Source organism: Meles meles, chromosome 4 (genome assembly GCF_922984935.1).
Source record: "Meles meles chromosome 4, mMelMel3.1 paternal haplotype, whole genome shotgun sequence".
In the NCBI taxonomy this organism is placed as follows: domain Eukaryota; kingdom Metazoa; phylum Chordata; class Mammalia; order Carnivora; family Mustelidae; genus Meles; species Meles meles.
The window spans coordinates 151,453,145-151,480,490 of record NC_060069.1 but is presented as its reverse complement, the minus strand read 5'-3'; the positions used below and the strand labels follow the sequence as shown (position 1 = coordinate 151,480,490).

General features: G+C 47.5%; 1 protein-coding gene across 5 annotated transcripts in view; it reads left to right on the top strand.

Annotated features, from left to right (window-relative positions):
• The window catches only part of TIAM1 (TIAM Rac1 associated GEF 1), a 380,123-nt gene that overhangs the window by 181,482 nt on the left and 171,295 nt on the right, over positions 1 to 27,346 (top strand). The gene's annotated exons all lie outside the window — the stretch shown is intronic.

Genomic DNA, 27,346 nt, shown 5'->3' with positions numbered 1-27,346 from the left:
GCACCCGGGATCATTGCAAGTGACGCTTAACGTACGTTCCAGCAAATGATGAACTTGGCCAAAGGTAAAGTTGCTGGCAGACATTTTTTAGGTTTTATTTGAAGCCCCCTTTAGAGCTTTGTGGTATTCGCTCATTGCATGGGGATCTGATGGAGGCATTTGGGCTGATTTACCGTTTTACCTATTTTATATCCAGACAACAGGTTAGTACAGAGAAGTGGGAGCTGCGTGTTTGAGTGTGTGTGTGTGTGTGTTGTAAACTAATCCTTCCTATGAATTTTTAGAGAATTGTCTCATTTTTAGGGCACCTTCGTGGAGGTAAAGAAATGGGCGGCTGTTACTATGTTTATAGAAAATCAGATTTCCTTTTACAGGTGTTTCTCTCAGATCCCAGGTGGGTGCAGTTAGGAGGGTGAGCAGAGCTGATTTTTAGCATGATCCTGATAATCAGAATGGCACGGGGGACAGGGTGCTGTGGCCACAGTTTTACTTAGACTGCTTTCACCTTCCAGCTTTCCTGAAGTTAGTGAGAGAGAAGTAAAACGAAATAAACAGCTTTTAAGCCAAAGCAGACACGTCCCAGGGAAGAACAGTAGGTTGCATGGTCTAGGCTGTCACAACGGCCAGAGCCCTGTGTTCTAGCTCCTTGAGGATCCAGACAGAACAGGGCATGCAGATGTGAACTTGATGGCTGACCTGAAGTGTGTGGCCCGCTTCCCCCACCCCCAAGAAGTCTGTAGCAACTCACTCAACAGGAAAGACAACCAGACTGGATCCCGTGATGGTGCTGGTGAAACTCACTAATAGACCCTTGCTCACATGGGGTTTTATGGAACCATAATCCTCCGCCAGAGAGAGGAAGTATATTACTAATAAAGGTATCTCGACCTGGTCACATGGGACTCTTTCATGCAGACATTAGAAATTGGATTAATTCCGCTATATGAATTAGGTTAGGTGCAGGTAGGTGTGATAGAATATTATAATTTTTGTCTCACTCTTTTTTTCTAAAGGTCTCCTTACTTTCCCATAAATATCCTGGTTTGACCCTGATTTTGTTTGTTTGTTTGTTTGTTTGTTTCCGAAGTTACAGATTCGATTTGTTTAACAGGAATAGGGCCATTTAAGATTATCTTGTTTTAGTATTTTTTTTTAAATAGGAAGTTTCCTAGTTCATGTAAATTTTAAAATTGATTGGTATAAAGTTGTATAAAATAATCCTTGTATAATATTTTAGAAGACTGTAGAAATGTTTCCTTTTTCCTTTCTTTCTTTGGGTGGGGAGGGGCAGAGGGAGAGAGAATCTTTTTTTTTTTAAGATTTTATTTATTTATTTGACAGAGATCACAAGTAGGCAGAGAGGCAGGCCTCTCTGAGAGAGAGAGAGAGAGAGAGAGGAGGAAGCAGGTTCCCTGCTAAGCAGAGAGCCCGATGCAGGGCTCCCTCTCAGGACCCTGGGATCACGACCCGAACTGAAGGCAGGGGCTTTAACCCACTGAGCCACCCAGGCGCCCCTTGGGAGAGAGAGAATCTTAAGCAGGTTCCACACCCAGCGTGGGGCTCCATCTCAGGACCCTAAGATCAGGACCTGAGCCCAGATCAGGATTCAGATGCTTAACTGACTGAGCCACCCAGGCGCCCTGAAATGTTTCCTTTTTCATTCCCAGCATTGGCTATTTGTGCTTTTCTTGTTCTTGATCAGTCTTGCTAATGTATTAACAATTTTATTGACATTTGAAAGAACCAACTTTGGTTTTTGTTTGTATTTTAAACGAAACAAAAACACTGCCTCTTTTCTTAAGTTTACAGGCATTTAAAAAGTCCTGCGCTGTGGAACACTGTCAAAAAAGATTTTAAGAGCCTTTAAAACTAAGTAACTGAGTCTCCTAGCTGTAGGGAGACAGACATTATGTATTTATTTTCTGTGTCTTGGAAGTCATGTTTCTTGCTTTTATTAAAACATCCCTTGTGCTCTTCGAGTATCATACCCAGTGGATCGGATTGTTCTAAGGTGGGTTTGGAGGAGTCACTGGGGCACACCCTGTGAAATTGTTGTGGAAACATCCAGCTATAATTTACATAAGATTTACTGGTAATTTCCTGTGAATTGTAGGTGCTTTCAACTGACTTGACGATACAGATTTACTTTGTACGAGGGCAGAGCAAATTTGCTGTAATGACTGAGGAAGAAAGTTGCCTTTTGGTTCATATTTAATGCATGAGTCTTGGCTTTTTAAATGTTTTCTCAGAAAAAATCTTTCTGAGTTTGTGACAGTATTAAGAACAAGAATTTTAGAGTCAGAAAGAGCTGGGTCTGAATTCTTTTTGCATTTTTTTCAGAGTTTATTTAAGTAATCTCTTCATCCCAGGTGGGGCTCGAACTCGTGACTCTGAGATCGAGAGCCCCATGCTCTACTGACTTGAGCCGGCCAGGTGCGGCTGGATCTGAATTCTTGGCTCTTATCACTTTTAGCCCTAAAATTGCCTAACCCCGCCGAGCTTCCATTTGCCCTCCTGTGAGGTGGAAGTAATGAAAACTGCTTAGGGTGCCGTTGGTGCGATGTCTTAACTTTTTTTTTTTAAGCTTTATTTATTGGTTTTTTGGAGAGAGTGCACGTGTGGACAAGAGCTGAGGGAGAATCGTCCAGAAGACTCCTTGTTGAGCTCTGAGCCCTGGGTTTGATCTCAAGACCTTGGGCTCCTGATCTGAGCCCAGGAGTCGGACTCTTAACTGACTGAGCCACCCAGGCGCCCCTGTTGTGAGATTTCTGCCCGCGTATTCATGGCAGGCGCCTGTCTTGTGAGTTGGAACAAAGCAGCACTGAATTCACTGTAGGACATTGCATCGTAGGACATCGCTTCCCCACCCTGCCCTTTCTGGTTGTACTTCTGCCCTCACAACTCCTCTCAGTGCCTTCCTTCCAGAAATGGGAAAGGTTATTGCAACACAATAAGATAAAGCGACTTCCCCATCTGTTCTCTCTTCATTATGGGCAGTTGGGTTACTAGGGTCACTTTCCATATTTCCAGCATTTTCGTCTTCTTATCCCAGTTGATTGGTGGTATAGTGGCTGCATTTTTTTCCACTCCCATTTTTACCTCATCTTCCTGGGATTATTATTATTTTTTCCTTCAGTTTATCTCCCCTCCTTGAGGGTCTCAGTGCTCTATTATTTCCTTCCTTCCTGCCTCCCTCCCTCCCTCCATTCCTTCCTCCCTCCTTCCCCTCTCCCGTCCTTTCTAGCAATGAAACGAAAACGCAGCTCAAAACTTGGCAGAGACTGGGATGTAAGTCAGTGAGGGTGTTTCTGTGAAGGCAGCGCTTGTTCGATTCAGTTACTCCAGAATTCTCATGACTCTAGAAAAGATGCTCAACATCCCTAACCATTGGCAAAAGGCCGATCCTGGGTGGCTCAGTGGGTTAAGCCACTGCCTTCGGCTCAGGTCATGATCCCAGGGTCCTGGGATCGAGTCCCGCATCGGGCTCTCTGCTCGGCAGGGAGCCTGCTTCCCTCTCACACTCTCTGCCTGCCTCTCTGCCTACTTGTGATCTCTGTCTGTCAAATAAATAAATAAAATCTTTAAAAAAAAAAAAAAAAAAAAAAAAAAAAAAAAAAACTACAATGAGACACCACCATCTCACTACCCAAAAGACAAGATGTAACAAGTGTTAGGCCTTGGACAAAAGGGAAGCCCCATGCGGGGTTGGTGGGAATGTCAGCGGGGAGACAGTTGGTGCCGATCAGAACCGTGTCTGTTTTCTATCGCTGTTGCATTTTCTGAGAATGGTTCTGTAGCGCCAAAAGTTCCTCGGTCCTTCAGGGGACGTGTGGATGGTTGAAAGGAAGTGTGGATGGTTGAAGGCTACGGCTGACCTCATAACCAAGAAGGGAAATGAGAGGTGTGGGGCAGAGGGGGTTGGCTGGGTGCTACTCCAGGAATATGGTGTTATTGAAGTCATGCAACTTTAAGCTCTTCGTTCTCCCTGGGGTCTCTCAATTGAAAAAAGGTCCTGGGCTATATATGGCCTCATTAGTGAATGTTTCTTTAGGTGTCTAATTGTGTAAGGGGCAGAGTGGGCTAGGGGAAGGGGTTGTCCGCCGGAGAAGGCTTGGCACTGCTCTGCCCAAGGAGTGAGTCTTGGTTTCCATTTTGTGTAGTGAATCGGCCTCAGCTGGGAAGTAATTTTCGAAGACGGACAGGTTGACTCGCTGCCTGCGGTCTGGCCCATCCGCTCTGACCCGGTGTGCTGAGTAACTGTGCTGCTGTTTGTCCTGGTTGGGGCTTTTATGAGTGGGGAACAAGGAGGCGTATAGTCTTCGTAAGTGTTTTGCAACGGCACGCCTCCGGTTTATTTTGATTCTGTTGCTTGAAAACAAGTATCGGCCTGGCCCTCATTGGTAAAACTTGGGGGAGGGGGTGGAGAGATCATGGCTTTTGGAAAGTTTTACTCGTTTAAGAGTTGGGGGGGTTGGAATGGGGGGTTCCATGTAGGGAAGCATGTGATCCGTTAGAATTGTAGGCTCTATTGTTTGAGATTTCTGACTTGTGTAAATTCAGAGATTCTTGTGGGCAGGAATAACCATGGCCAGAGTAGTTTCTACAAAGCTGTGGTTGAATAAGGACCTGGGAAATACTTCTCTGATTATTGACATATGAATACTAAATAGTGATTTATCGAGTGTCTGTAACACCCACTTCTTCTCGCGTGTTATCCTGTTAATGTTTCAGAGGACAATCCTGCATCCTCTAGAATTATATAAAAAAATGAGCACAAAACCCATTATTTTCCTGTGTCTGCTCTTGTAGGTAGAACCGGTGTGGACTGAGTGAGGCCCACCTTTCTAGACCTGAAAGCCAGGAGGAGAGGAGGGTTGGTACATGTGAAACTCTGAATCCTAGTCTCTTCCCTGCGATTTGAGCAGCCCCTCTGGATGGCCCATTTGGAGATCTTGAAAAGAAGCTTCTTCCATGTGGGATGGGGTAATGGGGCATTCGCACAGGGTTTGAAAGGAGGACTCAAACTTTTAAAGACCTTCTCCTCTTAGGACTCTGCTCAAATCCTCCTGCCCGGGGACAACAGGAGGTTTGTTATATGTGACTGCTGTTTTTATGGAAATAGGGTTTGCTGATTTGCCCCATTCACAGTTTGAGGCTTTGAAATTGGTTTCCTGGGACCTTCGGAGGTGTCGGGTCCGGTTTTTGGGTCATTCCATGGACAAGCCAGTCCTTCGGGCTTGACAAAGAGGGTGTAGTGGTATATTTTCCACGTCAGGGTCACCATGGGTGGGTCCGCCCCCTTGTAAATGACCACTGATTTGCCTTGATTCCTTATGCCTTGACTCAGGAGGAAAAAGATTCCCTTTACATTATTCCAGACACTTCACGGGGGTAATGAGCCTCTTACCTTTGTCTTCCTGGAATCTCTTTTGTCTGCCTTTATGATACCTGAAAAGGAGAAGAAGGAATTGTTTTGGACTGCAGTAGGGGAAACTTGGTATCAGAATGGGCTTTTTCTGGGGCTGTTCGATGTGAGGTCATGTTACTTTTTTTTAAGATTTTATTTTATTTTAATTTTACTTATTTATTTGACACAGAGAGAGAGGGATCACAAGTAGGCAGAGAGGCAGGCAGAGAGAGAGGGGGAAGCAGGCTCCCCGAGGAGCACAGAGCCCGATGTGGGGCTCGATCCCAGGACCCGGAGATCATGACCTGAGTCGAAGGCAGAGGCTTAACCCACTGAGCCACCCAGGTGCCCCTTTTTTTTAAGATATTAAAATCTTAGAGTGAGAGAGAGAGAGCAGGAACAGGGGGGAAAGTCAGAAGCAGGAAGACAGACACGGAACCTGATCCGGGGATCACCTGATCTGAAGGCAGACGCTTAACTGACTGAGCCACCCGGGCGCACTGAGATCATGTTATTTTTAGCAGGCAGGGCGAACCTTTGTCTCATCGGTGAAGTGGGTTTGGGTATCGGGGAGTAATTACTGTGTGGAGGGCTCGCCCAGATTGATGCGCTCAGATTGATGCCTTCATGGCACGACAGGCAGGGAGCTTCCCACTGAAAGGAACAAGCCACATACATGCCACAGGTCAGGCATTCAGGGCAAAGAAATGATGCTACCCCCTGGCATGGCTGAGTCCCAGGAGGGATTGTGTGTGCTTTAGTTTCCCTTCTGCCAGGTGGGGACAGCGGCATGTCCACCCTCCTTTCCTTCCTGGGAAGGAGAACCACTTAGACCTACAGGGCCTTTATAACTTTATAATCACCTGGAGTGATTCTTCCCAGATATGCCTTCTGCCCATGAACAAACCCACACGATCCTTGTTAGTTAGGTAGCACGCCGCCACACTGGTTTCATCCTTTACCAGGGTTGGGTGGGAGGCTGGCCCCTCCCAAATCTGAACAAAATAGGCAACGGCTGACTCGATGGGGAGTAGGAATCACAGATGTTTCCTGATGTACCGTTCCTCCCCGAGTTGTTCTTTACTCTTAATTTTACCGTACTAAGAGCACTTCGCCAGAGACCTGCCCTCTTGTCAGATTTTTAAATGCACAACATGGTGTGAGTTGCTGTAGGTATGGTATCTTAACAGTGGCTCTCCAGAACACAGTCATCTGGCATGACTGAAATGATGTCCCCAGTGATTAGCAACTTCCCCTCCCCCCTCCCCCCAGCTCCTGGCAAGCCCCACTCTGCTTCCATTGAAGTTAGATGGTTTAGGTTGCTCATGTAAGTGGAAGCCTGTGGCATTTGTCTTTCTGTGACTAACTTCTTTCTTTCTTTCTTTCTTTCTTTCTTTCTTTCTTTCTTTCTTCTTCCTTCCTTTCTTTTTTTTCCCTCTTTCTTTCTTTCTTTTTTGATGTCATTTATTTTGACAGCACAAGTGAGTGAGAGAGCAGGGGAGGGGCAGAGGGAGAGGGAAAGGGAGAAGCAGGCTCTCCACTGAGCTGGGATCCTGATGCTGGACTCAACCCTGCACCCTGGGATCATGACCTGAGCCGAAGGCAGATGCTTAACCTGCTGAGCCACCCAGGCGCCCCTGTGACTGGCGTCTTTCACGCAGCAGAGTGGTCTTGGGTTCATCATGTTGTTGCGATATCGCAGGACTTCCTTCTTAAAGGCTAATAACCGCCTTGTGCATCTACACTGCATTTCCCCCCCATTCATCTGGCGCTGGACATTTCAGGCGGATTCTGCGTCTTGGCTGTTGTGACCCCTGCTGCGGGGAGCACAGGGTTGGGGAGGGGTGCGAGCAGCTGTTTGAGAGCCGCTTCCCTTTCTTTCCCACGCACAGCACCCGGCAGTGGGCTGGCTGGATCCTGTGGCAGTTCTGTTTGTAATTTTCCGGGCAGCGGCCATGCGGAGTTCCGGAGGAGCCTTAGCCACCGCGCTCCTGCATGCCGCCGCCGCACCCCTGCGCCTCCCAGCCGGCGCTGCAGGCCCTGCTTTGCAGATCGTGCCAGGACTTGTGGGTCCCGTCTTACCTGTTGCTCCTGAACCAGACCAACAGCCTCTGCCCCTCCTTTCTCAGCGGCAGCCTGGGGACCTCCCTCTCAGTATTTGCATCTCCTGGTGTTAGCATAATTGGGTGATTTGCCTTCTTCAGGATGCAAAATAATGATGGAAATGATAACAGTTCAATAATGACAAAACCGCCCTGAGACCCTGGGAGCGCAGGCTGGCCCCACCCTTTGCTCCGCCCCCTCGGGCTCACCTTTCCTGCTTTCACTCTCCTGCACCTCCTGTGCTGGGCAGCTGCCCTCAGGGTCCGATCCCCGTTTCCCCCAAGGAACCCCTGTTCCTCCAGGGCAGCCCTTAGCCAGGACTAACCACTGGGGGCGGGGGGTGGTGCTGCGTGTGCGTGGATTTTAGGACAATTCTGAGGTTTCCTCTCTCCTCTTTCCACAGAGACCGCTTGTGGTTTCCTTCCCCTGCTCCCCAAATTGGTGTTCTCTATAAATGAATTCTCATCTGTGGCTTAAGTAACGTGTTTAAAGGAACAGAGTTAGAAAATAGGGAACTAGTGTTTGGACCCTGGTCTCCTGGCTCCAGGGTCTGTGCCATGCCCCACCCCCCCGCCCCAAGATTTTATTTATTTGAGAGCCAGAGAGAGCCAGCATGAGCCGGAGGAGGGGCAGAGGGAGAGGGAGAAGCAGACTCTCCACTGAGCAGGGAGCTGGATGCTGCTTGATTCCAGGACCCAGGGATCATGACCTGAGCCTCCCAGATGACCCCAGGGTCTGTGCTCTTAACCAGAATGCTCCCTTGTGTTTCTCCGAGGCAGGGCTGCCTTTCCCTTTCTGTATGTTTGCCTCAGTGTGTGTTGTGCGTTCACTGACTGTGTTGGGGAGCTCTGGAATGACCCGTGTAATGAGGGACTGCCCGGCTGCCCGCAGGCTGTTCCCCTAGTCAGCCTTACTGGGTCCCTTTCTGGGCATTTGTCCCCCCCGTTTTTCCCACTAAGATGACCTCCTCCCAGCTCTCCTTCAGCGTCAACTTCAGCCCACTTCTCCTCGCGTCCTTTCCAGTCTGTCCCAGCCTACTGTCCTCTCCCTACCCCCCAGCACCAGCGGCATTTGTCAGATGTTGCCTTGGACAGCATCTCCTCTTATCTCTGGTTTCAGTTACCCCCGGCTGCCACAGTCCACAGGCAGGGGATCCTCCTTCTGATGTATTGTCAAAAGGTCAGTAAGAAACTACGAGAGACTTTGGACCCTGGGAAACAAACTGACCGTTACAGAAGGGACAGGGGTGGGGGAGATGGCGTAACCGGGCGATGGGCGTTAAGGAGGGCACGTGTGGTGATGAGCACTGGGTGTTACATGCAGCTAATGAATCGTTGAACGCTACCCCCCAAACTAATGATGTACTGCTTGTTGGCTCACTGAATAATAAGAAATAAATGAAAAAAGGTCACTAGTAGCCCAACACACGTCACAGTGCCCACGTCACTCCCCTCCCTTCATCTCGTGACGTCAGCATTTTGTCGTCTGCCATCAGCACAAGCAGAAGGGTGAGACCACGTTCAGAGACCTTCTATTACCGTAAAGCGTTATCGTTGTTCTGTTTTCTTATCAATTATTGTTAATCTCTTACTATGCCTACTTTATTTATTTTAAAATATTTAATTTATTTATTTGACAGACACAGATCACAAGGAGGCAGAGAGGCAGGCAGAGAGAGAGGAGGAAGCAGGCTCCCTGCTGAGCAGAGAGCCAGCTGGGGGGCTCAATCCCAGGACCCTGAGATCATGACCTGAGCTGAAGCCAGAGGCCTTAACTCACTGAGCCACCCAGGCGCCCCTATGCCTGCTTTATACAGTAAACTTTATCATAGGCGCTTTCGTATAGGAAAAAACACAGTATAGGTAGGGTTTGGTGCTGTCCGCGGTTTCCTGCGTCCACTGGGTGTCTTGGAACGTACCCCACGGATGAAGGGGCTCTGCTGTATATCTTCTCTTTGCCCTCGTTTGCTTGTAAATCCTGGGGAGCTACGACTGTGTGCCCCTAACCACGGAGTAAATGTTCAGTGACTTGATTCCTTGGAGATTAATCAAAACCTAGTCAGAGCTGTCCAAAGAAGTGCCAAGGTTGTTTCCAGGTTCTGTGAATGAAGGGAAATAATGTGGTCGAAGAACAAAATTGAAAAAGAAAAATAAGCCGGGGCAAATCTAGCAATTGTTAGCCTGTTTTGTGTGAGCCTTTGTGTGCATTTCACTCCACAGCTGTTCAAGTTGAATCACAGAGTGGATGTCTCATGACTTGGCTTCAAGCACAGTGGCTAGCCATCCCCTCCCGCCAACCCTGGGGGAGATTTTAAGCAGATTTATGTGATGAATAATGTGGGTTTTCTTCCAGTGCTTGAGATGTAGTTTGACAAGCTTCATGTGAAGAGTAGGTAAAATATGTCAAGTGTCTCCCCCTCCCTGCCCCAATTGGAAGATAACAAAGATGTCCCTCTGCAGAGTCACTGTATTGGATTTTGCTGGTGACCGGCTACCTGTCCATGGTGACCTCCCTTCTTTGGCCAACTCACACATACTTTGCCTCCTGGGTGTGCTCCCACCGTAAGGTCCAGGAAGGAGGGTTAATCCAGAACTGAAGATGCAGAGGGGAAGAGACCATATACACTGTGTGCTTGGTGTTCTGCTAAGTGTTCTTTAGCAGAGTACATGACTGATCCCCACTGCCAGCCACCCTGGGGTGTGCTGTTCCCCTCTCCATGTCCAGTCAGTGGAACCCACATGACTTCACTAAAATCACACATTGCGGTGACCCTGGATTTGAGCTGTGTTTTATTTGACTTCCAAACCCACAACTCTTCCGAGATGTAAATAGGTGTTTAGATAATGATTCTAGTGGTCATATTAATTCTAGAATTCTGAGACTCCTGGGTTCTTTTCTGACCTGTTACTTTTCTATCTTAGCCGATTCCCCCTTAGCACTTAACTGCTTCTGAGTTTGTTAAAGTCAGTATTGCCTGAAGTACCATATTTAGGTAGGACTTTTGGCAAGTGGGGAGTCCAATATTTGAAAAACTGCAAGATTAGGGATCTGACTTTATTTTTAGCTACCTATCCACACACACACACACACACACACACACACACACACACACACACACACCTCTCAGCAGGTGAAACGTATCAAGCTCATTCTTTGAACACTCTCAAGAAGGCTAAATAGTTTTAACCTTCTTTGTAAGAAGAAGGAGCCCCTTTAGCTGGACCGAGGACTTTCTTGTCACTGTCTTGTTCTGTAGCACGTAGAGCCCGAGATGTTGGTGCCCATATCGGATGCAGCAGGACGCCCGGTTCCTTTGGCTGTTCTGTCCCACTCCTGCCCATATCGCATAAACATTGGCATGGCAGGGACAGATGGCCACTCGCGCGGCTCCTTTGATGTCACATTTGGTTGCCTGGGTAGGGGGTAGGGGCGGTTGCAGCCAGTCTCCTAGGGAAGAGAGGCTGCCTGGGAAATGCCTCCTCGACAGTGGGTAAACAAAAGCTTAACTCCAGAAAGGCTGGGTACCCTGGTCTTTCTGCAGGCTGGGGCAGTGACGGAGCAGGTTGACATAAGTGCGTTTAGCTTGGGACAAAGCCAGTTGGCGCAGAGCAGAGCCTTTTCTCTCTGCTCCTAATTGATGCTTCCTGAAGTTCTGTTTTCTTATGAGAGAACGAGAATGGTCTGGGATGGGGCGCAGTGGGAAGAAAGTGATGGGATTGTAGATAACTACTTTCAGCGCTGGAAAGAAAACTCATTCCAGAGGACTGGATTAGCTTTGCTAGAGGCAGAGGAGAAAGTACCTGAAGTCCCAGTGAGGCCGACGAGAGCTGTGGGGGCCCTTATCAGTGGGACTCTTGACTGGTCAGGCAGCATTGGGCTGTGTAATGGGGGACTGGAAATGGAAATTTCGGAAGCATGGTAATGAAGAACACCCCGGCAAGAAGTGTGGGAGGCAGCTGAATGGTGCCTGAAAGAAAAACCCAGAGTTGACTGTATGGGACCATCCGGTGGTTTTTGGTGGTTTTAGCTTTACAGGGAACACCGGAGGTCATTACAGGCCCTACCTGCGGAGCATGCGTGGAGTTCAGTCACAGTGGAAAAGCCAAGAGCCACAAGGGTTGATGGAAAGCTTTTCTGATCCTAGCCTCCGGGTCCTAATAACTGTTGCTCTTTGTTTTTCTACTGCCTTTTCAGAAGTCCCGACAAACCAGAGTAAGGGAATCCCTTCAAGTTAGCACAGTGACATCTAGTTTTTAGGCTTCACATTGACCAGGAAGGGGGAGGACGGGTAGTTCATTTCGGGGGGCTCTGGGTATCATTGTTGGAGGTTTTGGGGGGACTCCGTGAGGTGTGACACAGCTCGAACCCCCTCAGGGAGCTTATGGTGTAGACAGGAAGAAGAGACATGCGGGGGCTGGGGGGAAAGTTAACGGGCCACGGGAGCGCTGTCGTCTAGAAGTTCGGTGCATTTGAAGGGTCACGAGGTGAGCCATTCAGCGGTGGGATGGTGGAGTGATCAGCAAAATTCTTAATGATATTACTAATTTCTGTTGCGTATTGAGAGCTTATACTCTGCCTAGCACGGTTTTAAATGCTTAATGTGTGTTAACCACACTTCATCTTCCCAATGACCAAGTGAGCTGTTATCATCCCAGTCTCCCAGCCGAGGAAGGGGAGGCAGAGAGAGGTAGCCGTGATACAGCCCTTCACGGCCAAGTCCAGGTAGACACACCTGGGCAGTCCACACTTCCAGCTCCCCCTTGCTTCTGCGGTTCTTCCCATTTCTCATTTTCCTGTGTTGCTAGAACTGTCAGCGCATCTGTAGTATTTCTTTTTTTTTTAGGAAACCAGAGACAGGGGCGCCCAGGTGGCTCAGTTGTTTTAACGTCCGAGTCTTGGATTTCAGCTCAGGTCATGGTGTCCGGGTCCTGAGATGGAGCCCTGGGTTGGGCTCTGTGCTCAGTGGGGAGGCTAGGCTGCTTGAGATTTTGTTTCTCCCTCCGCCCCTCCCCATCTAATAAATAAATAAATCTTTTTTTTTTTTTTTTCCAAGATTTTATTTAGGGGCGCCTGGGTGGCTTAGTTGTTAAGCATCTACCTTCGGCTCGGGTCATGGTCCCGGGGTCCTGGGATCAAGCCCCGCATTGGGCTCCCTGCTCCACAGGAGGTTTGCTTCACTCTCTCCCATCTCCCCTGCTTGTGTTCCTTCTCTCACTGTGTCTCTCTCTGTCAAATAAATAAATAAAAATCTTCAAAAATAAATAAAAATTAAAAAATAAAAAAAGATTTTATTTATTAATTTGAGAAAGAATGAGAGTGAGTGAGAGAGAGAGAACAAACACAACCAGGGGGAACAGCAGAGAGAAGGAGAAGCAGGCTCTCCAGCAGGAAACTTGATGTGGGACTTGATCCCAGGATTCCGGGATCATGACCCGAGCCGAAGGCAGACACTTGACCAAATGAGCCACCCAGGCACCCCTAAATAAATAAATCTTAAAAGAAAAAGGAAAAGAAAAAAAAAAAAGAAATCAGGGGGCAAACATCCAATGTAGGTATATTTCTGTTCCACTTCTTTTTTATCTTAATTTTTTTTTTTTTTTTTTTTTTTTTTTACATTTATTTGGCAGAGAGAGATCACAAGTAGGCAGAGAGGCAGGCAGAGAGAGAGAGGAGGAAGCAGGCTCCCCGCTGAGCAGAGAGCCCGATGCGGGACTCGATCCCAGGACCCTGAGACCATGACCTGAGCCGAAGGCAGCGGCTCAACCCACTTTATTTATTTATTTGACAGAGAGGGAAATCACAAGCAGGCAGACAGGCAAGCAGACCGGGAGGAGGAAGCAGGCTCCCCACTGAGCAGAGAGATGGATGCAAGACTCGATCCCAGGACCCTGAGACCATGACCTGAGCCAAAGGCAGAGGCTTTAACCCACTGAGCCACCCAGCTGCCCCTAACTAATTTTTTTTAAGTTTTTTTAAGTTTTTAATTTTAATTTCTTAATTTTTCTTTTTTTAATTAAAACACAGGTGACACGCAATGTTCCATGAATCACACATGGGCGGTAGTGTAGTGATTGGATAAGTCTACGTTATGCCATGCTCACAAGTGTGGTCTTCTCCGGCTGGTCCATTTTTTCCAGCATTTGGAGAAACCTAGTTTGTGCTGATGCCTGCTGGGCCATTTGGTCTTGAAAAGATCTAACCAACCTGACTCTTTCTTAGGTCCTTGGAGGGTGATTTTAATTATCATAGAACATGAGTATGAGTGTGGGAGTTTTATTACTCAGTTCCTTGGTGGTGGTTTGAAGGTTTTTTTCTGGGTGGTTCCTGTGTCGATGTTGATACTGCTGGAAACTGTCGCTTGCCTCGGGCATAGCGATTTTTCTGTTTTGGTGAATGATGTGTGTGTGAGTGTGCGTGTGTTTAAATTAGGTGAGGGAGGTCAATAAGTGCAGTCATTTGTATTTAAGCAGAATGGTTATCATTAATTGCCAGTTGATGTTTATTTAATAAAATGGGAAGCAGAGACAAGCACCAGCCTGAAGTCCGGTGAACCCAGTGTTTCTGATGTGCTCTTCCTAACTCTTTGACGGCAGGAGAGCTAGTTGTTGGGGCAGCAAAGGACGTGGTAGTCAGGGTCCTGGGATGTCCATGTGTCTCCTTCTATAGGGCAGTCAGAGCCTGTGATAGGGGTATTATATATCAAGACTCAACTTTTTTTTTTTTTTAAAGATTTTTTTTTATCTATTTGATAGAGATCACAAGTAGTCAGTAGGCAGAGAGGCAGAGAGGCAGGCGGGGCGATGGGGTGGGAAGCAGGCTCCCTGCTGAACAGAGAGCCGGATGCAGGGCTCGATTCAAGGACCCTGGAATCATGACCTGAGCGGAAGGCAGAGGCTTAACCCACTGAGCCACCCAGGCGCCCCTCAAGACTCAACTTGTAACTCCGTCTTGCTATACTATTTATTTAAATGTGTTTCTTTCAGACCCAGATGCTGTGGGCTGCATTTTATATATTTGGTGTTCTACTTAAAACAGTGTATCACCCTCTGGTTGTGTTTTCTTTCCTCTCTTTCCTTTTTACTCCAGGGAGAGGGGGTTTCATGTAGGACGAAAATGGAAACCAAAGAAGAGACAGAATCTGGAAGTAATTTTCAGCAGCAGAGAAATTAAACAAAATGAGAAAACACCCCCATTTTGTTGTGCGTCGGGTGAAGGGAACATAGGAGTGTGTACTTGCTTTTTTCTCAGTGATTGGATACGTTTCATGTGGGTGCCTTTTTCTTTGGGACCGTATAGTTAAAAGAAAGCAAAAAGCAGCTCTGAATGTTAAATATTTCCATCTTCTCCAAAGCACATCAAGTTGGCATTTAAACTCAGATCGCGGCCTCTTATTTCTGTAGTTTGAAATCGGATTGCAGTGCGGCAAGTGGGAGAACCTTAGTTCAGGTGACCCTGTCTGTTTATCCTTCTGGCCTTCTCCGGTTCTCTTTTTAACTCACAAATGGGAGTGGGCAGGAATGCCTGGGAATACTTTGAATGTGGTAAATGCAGGATGTGGGAAATTCATCTGCGAAATGTCAGCCTGCGGTAGACATTGTGTAAATGTCTACATGTACCAATGGAAAATGGAAGGCCTGCTAAAAGGCCTCGAGATCTGTTTGGAGAATTTAAAGCTGGCGTGGCTCCGCCGGGGAGCCCCAGGCTGGAGTAGGATGGGATGTGCGGTCTCTGACTCTGGGAATGCATTTCGGTTTTAGAGATGTTGACGGTGAATTTTGATGTAAGCCATCATTGAGAAAATGATTTCTTCTGGTGTAGCGTATCATAAAACATGTTTGGGTTCTTGGATATCATTTTCATCAGACTTTGCCTGAGAGGTGGCTGGTAGTTCCTTGAGCAGTTTTGGGCTGACCCCCTGCAGTCTGTTTGGATGTGGCGAGTTCCCCTTTTCCAAGACACGGATCTATCTGACTTGAGATGCCCGCATTTCTTATTATGCTTTTCGTTTCGTAATTCTAAGTGGATTTTGGTGGAATCGGTTGAACGGATGCTTCCTTTCCTAATTAATTTCGATACCTGTGCGGGGACCTCTATGAATCTTTGTTTTAAAATTTGTCATGATCTTGGCTGAACACTTGGTTGAAAGTTTGAAACACATTTCCCAGGCAACAGTTTGTTTCGCACCTGCCGTGTGCTGTGCTCAGGGAGAGGCTCGTGGAATTCGGGCCCGGAGATGGCTCTCAGCCACAGGCCGGTGGTTCCCGTTGAGAAACATGGGCTCGGGGTCCTGGAATGGACAACGAAGTCCCACAGACAGGGTTCCTAAATAGGGATAAAAGAAAAAAACTCAAAACGCTTCCCATTTCCGAGTTTATAAATCTATTTTAAGGGCTTGAGAGCCTGTTTCTCCCTCTCTCTCTGCCTGCCTCTCTGCCTACTTGTGACCTCTCTCTCTGTCAAATAAATAAATAAAAAAACAAAAACAAACAAACAAAAAAAAACAAACAAAAAAAAAACCAGACCTCTTTGCCGATGTCATTTCTCAAAAAGGTTCTCGGAAAGGGGGACTTTCCAGAAGAGTATGGAGCCTGTTTTGTCTTTACCTCCTGAAAGCTGTGCTTTCCTTTTCTCTCTCTGTCGTTTTGCTTCCTGAAAATGCTGGTGAGATCATGCAAAGACGTGCCCCGGACTCCGCACGCAGGTGTCTACAGTGGCTTTCGTCGTTAAGTGCCCCAACCCGGAGGCATCCGAGATGCCCTTCAGTAGGTGAAGGGAGAAGGAAACGGTGGTTATCTGGATGATGGCATGTTATCCACCACTCAGAAGGAATGAGCTAGCAAGCCACGAGAGCCATGGAGGAACTGAAGGGAGGTGATCTAAAAAGCACGCTCTCTGTGATTCAACACTGTGACATTCTGGAAAAGGCAAAACTACGGAGAAAGGAAGAAGTTCATAGTTGCCAGGAACGGGATTAAAATCCTGATTTTCAGGGCAATGCAGCTACTCTGTATGATCGTTAAAACGGGGGATACGTGTTCACATTTGTTACAACCTGCCCAATGTGCACCGCCAAGCGTGCCCCTTGATGCAGACTCTGGATTTGGGGGTGACGGTGTGTCAGTGCAGGTTCACCGCAGGTAATAGATGTACCGGTCTGTGGGGAGATGTCGACTGTAGATGATGCTGTATGGGTCTGGGGGCAGGAAGCACTCGAGAACTCTGTATTCACTCAGTTATGCTGTGAACCTTAAACTACTCTGTCAGGTAACATCTCTGTAACAACATAAAACCTGGAGTTGAGGAAAGTGGCTGTGAATTCCCTTCCTGGTACCCAGTCGAAGGTCTCTTGAGCTAGATTCCCTCTCCGAGTCCTTTGCAAGCCCCTCTGCGTGGGCGGCAGCTGGCGGGGCCGGCGCGGAAGATTCCCGATGGAGCCGGAGGCCCCGATGTTCCGCGCGCTGGGGTATGATGAGGATGGGAATCTTTCCTGGCGACTTCCTAGCCAGCAAAGCATTGACTTCAAGCTCGTATTTTTTCCTTCTGATTCTGTATTGTGCCCATGTTGTTGGTACCAAGGATGCAGCTTTCGATGACTTACTCCTTTGGTGGATTCCATTTACTGGGACTTTTCTACATTGGGCCTGGATAGGAGGGGTAGACTTTTCTAGAAGTTTACACCAGTGTTCCTCGCAGGTCATCTGTCCCTTTCGCAGAGTCACCACTCATGCCTTCACCATGTATTTTTCGAGCATTCCCTTTGTGCCCGGCCCCTTCTAGGTTCTGGGGCTGCAGGAGTGAACAACAGCCAGAAAGAATCTGCATGTGTGTAACCGTGGGAGATGGACAGGGAACAGTGGTTCAGACATAGGGTATGTTGGGGGCGCCTGGGTGGCTCAGTGGGTTAAGCCGCTGCCTTCGGCTCAGGTCATATCTCAGGGTCCTGGGATCGAGCCCCGCTTCGGGCTCTCTGCTCAGCAGATAGCCTGCCTGTGATCTCCCTCTGTCAAATAAGTAAATAAAATCTTTAAAAAAAAACAAACCATGGGGTATGTTGGCAGGTTATCACTGCAGTGGGGAAATAAGCAAGGAAGGGGCCAGGAAGAGTGGGGAGTTTAAACTTTTGAATGGGGGTGACTTTGGAGCAAAGATGCGAAGCAGTTGAGGAAGTGAGGTTATTTTTAACAGATGGAGCGATGGACACAGAAGCACGGGGCCCGGCCTGCCGGAGAAGTAGCTTGGAGGCCACTGGGGCTCGGGTGGAGAGAGGGTTGTGGAAAGCCAGGAGGTGAGACTGGGAGGAGGGTGGCAGGGTGGGGCCGGAGGACCTCCAGTGGGAGGGGAAGCCTCTGGTGGCTGGTGGATGTAGTTGCCATCAGACAGGATCGGAGTTGGGTTTCAGCCGGTGTGGAGAGCGGGTGAGACCGCTCAATTCCAGCCCGTGGCCAGCAGTAACCCCGAGTGTGAGCGATGAGGTTCGTGTCATTGTTCCCACAGCCCTGCTCCCACTGGTGCTGTTGGGCTTTATGAATAAGGGTTTCTCTTTTCACCTTCTGTAAGCACAGATCTCTTTCTTTAGAGCAAGTGAGGAAAGGGACTTTCCTCGGGCAAGTGTGGTTAGCGGAGATGAGTTCAGAACGAATTCGGAAGTGCCCAGAAGGGGGCACCTGGGTAGCTCAGTCGGTTGAGCTTCTGGCTCTTGATTTCAGCTCTGCATGATCTCTGGGTCCTGGGATCGAGCCCCGGATCCGACTCGGGCTCCGGGATCAGCTGGGAATCTGCTGGGGTTCCTCTCCTGCTGCCCCTCCTCCCGCTCTCGTTTCCGAGCACTTTCTAAAATAAATAAATAAATAAGTCTTTATCTTTGAGCCTTTTTGCTTTTTTTAAAGGTAGGGCTCTCTGCAGCCCCGTGTTTTGTTTACCTTCAAAACAGAAAAATCCCCGTCCCTCCATTTGGCTCTGTTTTGCCTCTGGGAGCTGCCTCCTCGCCTGTAACCAGATTCGACTCTTTCCATGATGTCACCCCCCTGCCCCTTTTTGGTTCCGGTGCTCATCCGGGGTCTTGGTTCTGAGAAAAGTGAAGCGCGTGTCAGGTGTGTTGCCAGCCACCTAAATCATGGCCTGCCCACAGCTGGTGGGTCTCTGAGTCTTTCAGAAATCCAAACCTGAGTTTTTTTGGCGTTTGACCCTTGTTAGCCCGTTTTAAGTGGCATGCCGTAAATTTGCACGCAGATGTTAGTTTACCAGTGGACTTTGAACAGAATAATAATAACTTTCACATCTGGTCCCCTTTTCATCTAGGGATCTTAAAAACCCCAAGTGCACATTAATTAAACCTCACATCACGGGAAGGTAAGGAAGGCGGGGGGGGGGGGGGGTAGGCCCAGTGCTTTAATCACCGCTGCGGAGAACATAGAGGGACAGCCTGTGGGCCCGGCACTAACAGGCATTTTGCATTTCACCAGTGCCTTTCATCTGGCTTCTTAAATGCTGGCAAGTACTACCTGGTGGGAAGGGCATCATTATGCACATCTGCAGGGAGTAGGGACTCTCCTGGGAAATGGAGACCTAGCTGTTTTCAGTAGGATCATTGCAGAGGACTCCTTCATTTCTGGTTCATGGGTTCTTGTGATGGTTTATTGTGGATTATCCGAGGTTTCCTGCTGTGGACAGAAGGATGGTAGAGTTGACTGGTAAGGTTCTTTGCTTTTTTTTTTTTTTCCCTCCATCTTTTTTGTTTGGTAGACAGAGAGGGAGGGAGTTTCTTTGTTAATTTCAGCCACCTTCCAAGCTGGTAATGGGTAATTCTCATTTAGGGCCCTGGGACATCCCCTTCACCTTAAGTGTCTCACTCCAGAAAGTCCCCCAAGTGAACTGGAACAAAAGAAAGGCAGGGGAGAGGTTCTCCCCAGAAGATGCTGCTCGAGTCCATTTCTGGTAAATGAGGGCATCGATGTAAAAAAACGAAACAGAAGGAAAAAAAAAAAACCCAAAGGAGAAAGTGTTGTGGTCATGTCGTTAATAAGTAGAGAATTCCCCTGCTAACCTGTGGGAGGGAGTCAAGGATCTGGCTCCAGCTGAGGTCAGAGTGTTTATAGGCAGAGCCCTAGTCCTTCTGTACCAAGGGCTGGGTCATTCCTCAGAGGGACGCTTCATTGCAGGGCTTGGCAGGACACGAGATGGTGCATGATACACAGTTGGTTTGCAAAAGCGTGGGTTCTTTCGATTTTTAAATAGAGTCCTTAGGCCTATTCTTTAAAATTCCCCAATGCCAGTGTAAAGTATGCTATCGATTTTACACTCAAATACTGCGTTTATTTAGAATTGCATGTGAAAATAAACAGTATAACGGAAACAGGTTGAGAAGTATGGGTTGTTTGAATGCCTCCTTCCTGTGACCCCTTGAACCTACTGATCCTGGTCTCTCTCGATCACTTACAAGGTAGAAAGATACCTGTATATTTGCAGATCAAAGATAAACGTTTGTATATTATTTTAGATGAAGACCCTTTGGAGTAACTTCTAGAAGCCTACCCCATAAGAATGTATCCTTCCCGGATGCTTGTGTGATTGTATTGAACTGTAAAAAACAAAACCAAACCCTTTCGTTCTTTGACAGTGTTGATGTGGTTTTTGCTTACCTTGGTGCAAATCTAGTGGGAAGATCATCTGTTCTTCTGTATGGTTGTTGGTTAGGTGTTCACTGTTTGCTTGTTCTGTGGGAGCTCTAGTTGGCAGGGAGGTGACCAGACTGGTCCTTTCATAGATGAATAATTGGAAGTTGACCAGTTAATCGCTTTGCTCATGGCAATGTCAGGGGCTCTGGGGATTTAATTCCAGAATGGTGAGGTAGCTTTTTTTTTTTTTTTTAAAGAAAAAACATCTATTTATTGAGAAGAGCACAAGCAGGAGGGGCAGGAGGAGAGGGAGAGAGAATCTCAAGCAGATTCCATGCTGATTGTGGGGCTGGACGTGGGGCTCAGTCTCACAATCCTGAGATCACCACCTGGGCCGAAACCAAGAGTCGGACGCTCAGCCGACTGTGCCATCCAGGCGCTCCCCGAGGTAGCTTTGATGCCATCTGACAGGAGTCTGACAGCTGCACACGGAGAGTAAAACATAGCTCTACTGTTGACTAGCTGTGTGACCTTGGGTAAGTCACTTAACCTCTCTGTTCTTTAGATTCTTTCCTTATAAACTGGGGATAAGTACTTTCCTTCTAGAACTGTAAGAAAGAGTAATGTCTTTCTCCAATGTCTGATTCATTGCATGTCCCCATAGAGTGACAACTTCTGTTGTTACTGTCATTATTGGCATTGTGGCCACCATCTCTTTGCCCTTAGGCTGGAGTTAGTATTGGAGCCCCCCCCTTTTTAAAAAAAAGATTTATTTATTTTTTTGAGAGAGAGAGAGAGAGAACAAGAGGGACAGGGAGAGAGAATCTCAAGCAGCAGATGCCGGGCTCGATCGCTTGACCCCAAGATCATGACCTGAGCCGAAATCAAGAGTCAGATGCTAACCCACTGTGCCACCCAGGTGCACAAAAGATTTCAAAAGATATCTCTTCTCTACTAAACCATCGTAAGATGGTTGGTTCCCAGCTGTCCCGGGAGCTTCCCGGGTGTAACATGAAACCGGCCCCGTACTCAGAGGCGAGGGCAAGACCGAAGGAGGAGGCCACACCTGGCTGGTAGGTTTGCTGTTTGGGGCAGCAGCGAGATGAATGGATCCCGGCAGTCGCCCTAACATCCAGTCTTGAAAGAGAATAAAGAGGCCCTCACCAGGTTCAGTCACGTGTACCACACACGTGGTTCTCAATGTGTTCTCAACACCGCATGCCCATCTCCAGGCTGTGTCCTTGGAGCAGCCTCTGGGCACAGGAGAGGCAAGGGAACCCACCTTCCAAGGCCCGGGGAGGGGGTGACGAGCCTCCGAGGGCCTGGGTCCAGCTCACGGGTCCGTCGACAATCATGTCTTTCTGATGCTGCTCCCCAGCAAGGATTTAACCATTTCTGAGGCGGGTTCCCTCAGTTTCCTCCCTGTGGAGCCTGGACTCTCATCTCCATTTTCCGCGGTAGGTGGCCATCATGAGATTTGAAATCTGTTCCTTCTTGACTTTGCGGAGGCCCAAAGTATACATTCCTTTTCCGTGGACTTCACCTGCAAACGCAAATTTCCCTCGAGAGAAATTTGATGAGCTGCCTCGTGGCTGAGGGGATCCTGCCTGGGCTACGTGGGAGAACCATGAATCTTGCTCTGATTATCAGTGGCTGCTAAGCACCCTTACGGAAGCAGAAATGGAGACCTGTATGTTTCACGAGCAAGGACTTTAGCGTTGGATATAACTCAGTTCAGTAGATGTACTAGACACCCGACCAGGGGATGATCTTCCGAATGGGGATTCATGGGACACGGCTTCTGTCTCACAGTGTGGCAGCAGGGACAGGAGAGTCAGTGTCTAGTGACAGAGCAAGGCAGTGACGACCCCAGACTACATCTAGGAGAGGGCAGAGTGTTGAAGCTAAGGGTGGGGTTCAGGGGCAGGAAACCAGCTTCGTCGTAATGGAGATCATGACTGGAGTGTCTGTGGGCAAGTTACTGTCCTTTTGTGGCTTTCGTTCCTTCCCCTGTGTGGTTGGGGGGATGGTGCCCTCCTCATAGAGCTCTTGTGAGGAGCAGACACATGACCCTTTGTAAGGACTGAGGGGAAGTGCCCAGGACACGCACACCTTCTGCACATGGGAGTTGGACTCCTCTTGGACATCGTGGCGGGGCAGGTGGACAACAGGGAGTGGGGGACCCTGATGGGGGAGGGGAGGAAGCAGCCAGGGAAGCTTAACTCCAGGCTGGCCTTTTCTTTCTCTAGTATTTTTAAACTGTCCTGCACATTCATTACAGAGAGATGAGAACGTATAGATAAGCAAAGAGAAGGCAGTCAGAACTCCCCTTGGGCCTGCTTCCGGAGGTGCCCACTCTTTTAACAGCCTATTTCCTTCTAGACTTTGTTTTTCCTCCCCTGCTGAGTGAGTTTCTGAAGGATGTCAGGGAGGGTTAACGTTTTCCTGCATTTAGTTCCACCAGTTTGGTTTCCTACGTGTTATGTAAGGAGCAGGTTTTGCTTGCTTTCAGAATTCTCTCATGAAGTATTAAAAAAACGCAGACGAGCGTGGTTCACAGCACAGACCAAGGGGCCAGCATCTAGCCCGAGCTCAGATTATGTGGAGAAGCCCGCAGTCTTGGGAGCGGGGTGCAGGCCTGGGAACACTTCGCTGAGCGTCTCCTCTGGCTGGTCCAGCACCATGTGCTTCAAGTAGGTAACTTCCCGTATCCACAGTCACCTTCTGGGCCATTCTTGCTCTTGTTCAGCTCCAACTAAGGAGGCCGGGAGAGGTTGAAGGTTTCGCCCACTGGTGCATGCGTGGCCGTGCAGACTACATTTTGTTTCTCTGGTCATCTGCCCTGGGCGTTCATGTTCCTGCCTTTTGGCCGTTATGAACAGTGCTGTTAGGAACATCGGTCATACAGCTCAGCCACCACCACAGAAAACAACCCCATTAAAAAAGTGGGGCGTTAGACTTTTCTGTAGAGAAGATGAACGAATGGCCAACAAGCACGTGAAAAGATGCCCAGCATCATTAGTCATGAAGGAAAGGCAAATAAAAACTACAACCGGATGCCATTTCATACCCAAATAGCTATAATAATAGTAAAAAATAAGGAAAACAACAAATGTTGGTGAGCCCGCGAAGAAATTGGAACCCTGTACATTGCTGTTGGGAATGTAAAAATGTGGCGGCTAAAATTTGGTGGTTCCTCCAAATGTTAAACATGAAACTACCATTGGACTCGGCAATCCCACCCCTAGGGTACACTGTCCCGAAGAATTGGAGGCAGGGACGCAACAAGATAACGAGCCCACGGGGGTTGTGTTATTATTGTTCATCAATTTGTCCTTCCCTTTTTTTTTTTTTAGATTTTTATTTGTTTATTTTGACAGAGAGATAGAGATCACAAGTAAGCAGAGAGGCAGAGGGAGAGAGAGAAGCAGGCTCCCCACTGAGCAGGGAGCCCAAATCCCAGGACCCTGGGATCACGACCTGAGCCAAAGGCAGATGCTCAAGCAACTGAGCGACCCAGGCGCCCCCAATTTGTCCTTCTTTTTTTTTTTTTTTTTTTTTTTAATTTATTTGACAGAGAGAGATCACAAGTAGGCGGAGAGGCAGACAGAGAGAGAGGAAGGGAAGCAGGCTCCCTGCTGAGCAGAGAGACCAATGTGGGACTCGATCCTAGGACCCTGGGATCCTGACCTGAGCCAAAGGCAGAGGCTTTAACCCACTAAGCCACTCAGGCGCCCCCAATTTGTCCTTCTTAAGGATGATTTACTTTGTTGCCATCTACTCTTCTAGCATGGAACGCAGCAGGGGGAAAACCAAATGAAACCAAACCAAACCCTTCCACGTTTCCGCTCCGGTAATGATGCGAAGCCACTTGAGAAACACAAAGAAAGAAACACAAAGAAAAAGACCCCGGAAGCCACCTTCTCTTGTCAAGATGCACAGGAGACATCCTGAATATGAAATGAGGCTCAGTCAGGTTTTTTTTCTTTCTGTCACGTCGTCAAGATGACGACAAGCAGATGTGTATGTATATGGGACTCTTTTCTCTCCTAGCCTCAGAGCCCAAAGGGTTTATTTCCTAAGTAGGAAATTTTGTTGGATGCCCCATGACAAAATTGGCAGGTGTTGCTAATCAGAGTTGGAAGGAGCGCACCTAAGTAGGAAACAACATCGGTTTTGGATTCTTGAATAGTTATTCTGTCTCCGCGAGGTGAGTCTGTACACCACCTGCTAAACCATTGATAATTCATCCTGAACTTTATTATTACCTTTAGGGGGTGTATCAAAATACTCACACTGGAATATTTGTTACTCTAGAAATTCACTCTCAACAGTAGAATAAAATACTCTTTCTGTAGAGACCTGGGAGCTCTAATTGTCCAAATTCTTATCTCCATAATCCTGCCATCAGTTCTGTCGCTGGGCAGTAACGTAGAGGAAAGTACCTTCTTTCTGAAATCCTTCTCGCGCTGGGACTGTGGTTATAGGCTTGGATTTCTAGGAACTTCTTTGCTGGGTGGGAGCTCCGTCAGACTGGGAATATGCGGTATGGTTGTCTGATCAGGTTAGGCCCGTGTCATCTAACATTGGAAAGCAGCAACTGAGTCAAGCATAGTATTTGAAGTGAGAGCCCACCTGAAGTCCAGAAGATGGAGAAGACCGAGCTGGTTGGGACTGGAGAAGCTCTTACCCTCTGCATGTTCTGGACCAATGGGGAGAGACAGAGGAGTCAACAGACGGAGATCAGATGATCCCCTCTGTTACCGGTACCTGTAGGACTGGAGGTTGTGATGTAGAGATGTAGCAACACTTAAGATTCAGGAATGGAGTTCCGTGCAGACCAAGCACTGGGCACAAGGAGGCCTCTTCACATGAGGCAGGTCCTCTAGAGTTACCTACTACATAATCTCGAGCAGAACCCAGACCTTGGGTTCTCTGTGGGCCTAGAAGATTCCAAAGACAAGGGAAGTGGGGCCTTGAGCTAGGCACGTGTGGGTCATTCCCCTAAACTAGGTGTATGACTCTGCGTCCCCAGAGCAACCAAAGGATCAGAGAGGCCAGGACGTTTTCTGTAGTTGAAGACAATTCCTGTGGGAGGAAACCTGGGGCCCAGAACATGGCACAAAGTGTTCCATCCAGCTGAGGGCTTTGTCCCGAAACCCAATTATTTTGTCATCTTTGATCTGATGAGACATCCTGATGAGTTTTTAGTGAGAGGGCTAATAGAGAAGGTGAGAAGAAGGCCACATTAAAAAAATTTTTAAATGAAAAGTGGACACCCTTTTTTTATCTTAGGGTGGCCACATTTCATGCTTGTTTACATGCGGTAAACCTTTTCTATTTTGTAATAGATAAACCTATTTTGGCTGACAGTTAGGAACAAGCAATGATAAAGCAGTGATTTTTTTAAAGTAATTTTTAAAAAAAGATTTATTTATTTAAGGGAGAGAGAGCATGTGTGTGTGTGTGTGTGTGTGCACTCAGGTTGACGGGGAGGGGCAGAGGGAGAGAGTCTTCAAGCAGACGCCCTGTGTCGCACAGAGCCGTGTAGGACACGACACAGGGGCCAGTCCTACAACCCATGAGATCACGACCTGACCCCAAACCAAGAGTCAGGTGCTTAACCGACCGAACCACCCAGATACCCTTAAAAGTAATTATCTTACCATTCTGCCAGTTCTGTGTTGGAGGCAGGAAATATAGGTAGGTGACAATACTCAGTTTTGCAGATTTAGACTTGGTGTCCTAGCAAGGGACCCTTTACTTAGTCACCCTTGGTGGGCACTTGGTTGTAGAGTAAATGAATGGATGTCATGTGTATGTTGGGCCAAATTACTACTCACGGCCAACTTGGGGTGGGATGCTCTCCCCTCCTGGCACGTTAATTTCATTTGTATGTAGAAGCTTTATGTGCTTTTGTTGCCAGGTTCGGTAACCCTCACAAAATAAATACATTTACATGTAAAACTTCTGTGGGTTCCCCTTATTTGAAAAGCGGATAAAAGCCATGAGTCACTCCTATACAAGTATGGAAATGACCATGTGCATAATTTTGGATCCAGTTCCAGAAGGTTCAGAGACCTTTGAAAGTTCTCCAGGGATCCTACCCTAAAAACCTTTCTATTAGGTCAGTTCCCAGTGCCTATTGCAAAATTGCTTAAGTTAGCAAGTCTACGTGACCCCCACCCTTTAAAAGCTGGATGTTTTAAGATACTAATAGCTTGTAATTTCCAGCTGGACAGTGTGGTTTGTTTTTGTTTTTAAATGAGGGTTGAAACCCTTTTGGGGTTTATAAAGTAATTTTAGTGGTTTGGAGCCAACATGACCAAAACAATATAATGGAGTAGAAAAGAAACCAGGCTGTATGTCTGTACATCTGTCTGCTGGGTTGAGATATGGTCCCAGTTTGAGAAGAATGATGTCTGCTCTGCCTTTCTTGCTGTGTATTTAAGGTGGGAGCAATGTAAAGAAATGCATTCTTTCATTCCATTATATGTTAGACTACATTGGCCCCTTCTCCTTATAAAAAAAAATGTTCGGGAGTCCCATGGTCCCACTAACATGTTTATATCATAACATCCTCTTCCAAGCGATGACTTAGCCAACAGTCTTTCTGGGGACTTTCTAATATCACTGAGCTTAAATCCTACGATCGAAGGTTCTCCTGATTTTCCTTAATAACTCAGTCATTTTTTTCTCTGCTCCGGCTAAAGATCTGTGGGATCCCCACCCGCCATCATAACCACCATAGCCAAGAGGTTTCATGGTTCCTGGCCTCTGTGTCCTCTCTGGAAAGTGGTCCCAATAATGATAATCTCCTTCCCTCAGCATTGCTGGAGAGACTAAATGAGCTTATGTGTATAAAATGCATAGCGTAAAAATCATCAATAAGCATGAATCAGTATTCTTAGTAGTAGCTGAACTGTTCGCCATACCATGTAGTAATCACATTTGTGACTTCCTTAGAATTTCTCAGAATCTGTCAATCGTCCATTCTGGATGCATTAACCAAGCAGATGAGCCCTCCATGGCAGTGTTCTTCTTTTAAAAGCATCTGTTTCATTTTCTTTTATTTTTTTTAAGTGTGGTCTACTTAACTCCTGATTTCTTGTATAAATTATTTTACCCCCACACGTCCTAAGTGGCATTAAAAGAACAATCTTTCTTTTCTCTATATTATGAACCAACATTCTGTTCACTTACAAATGTTGCAAATGTTGAT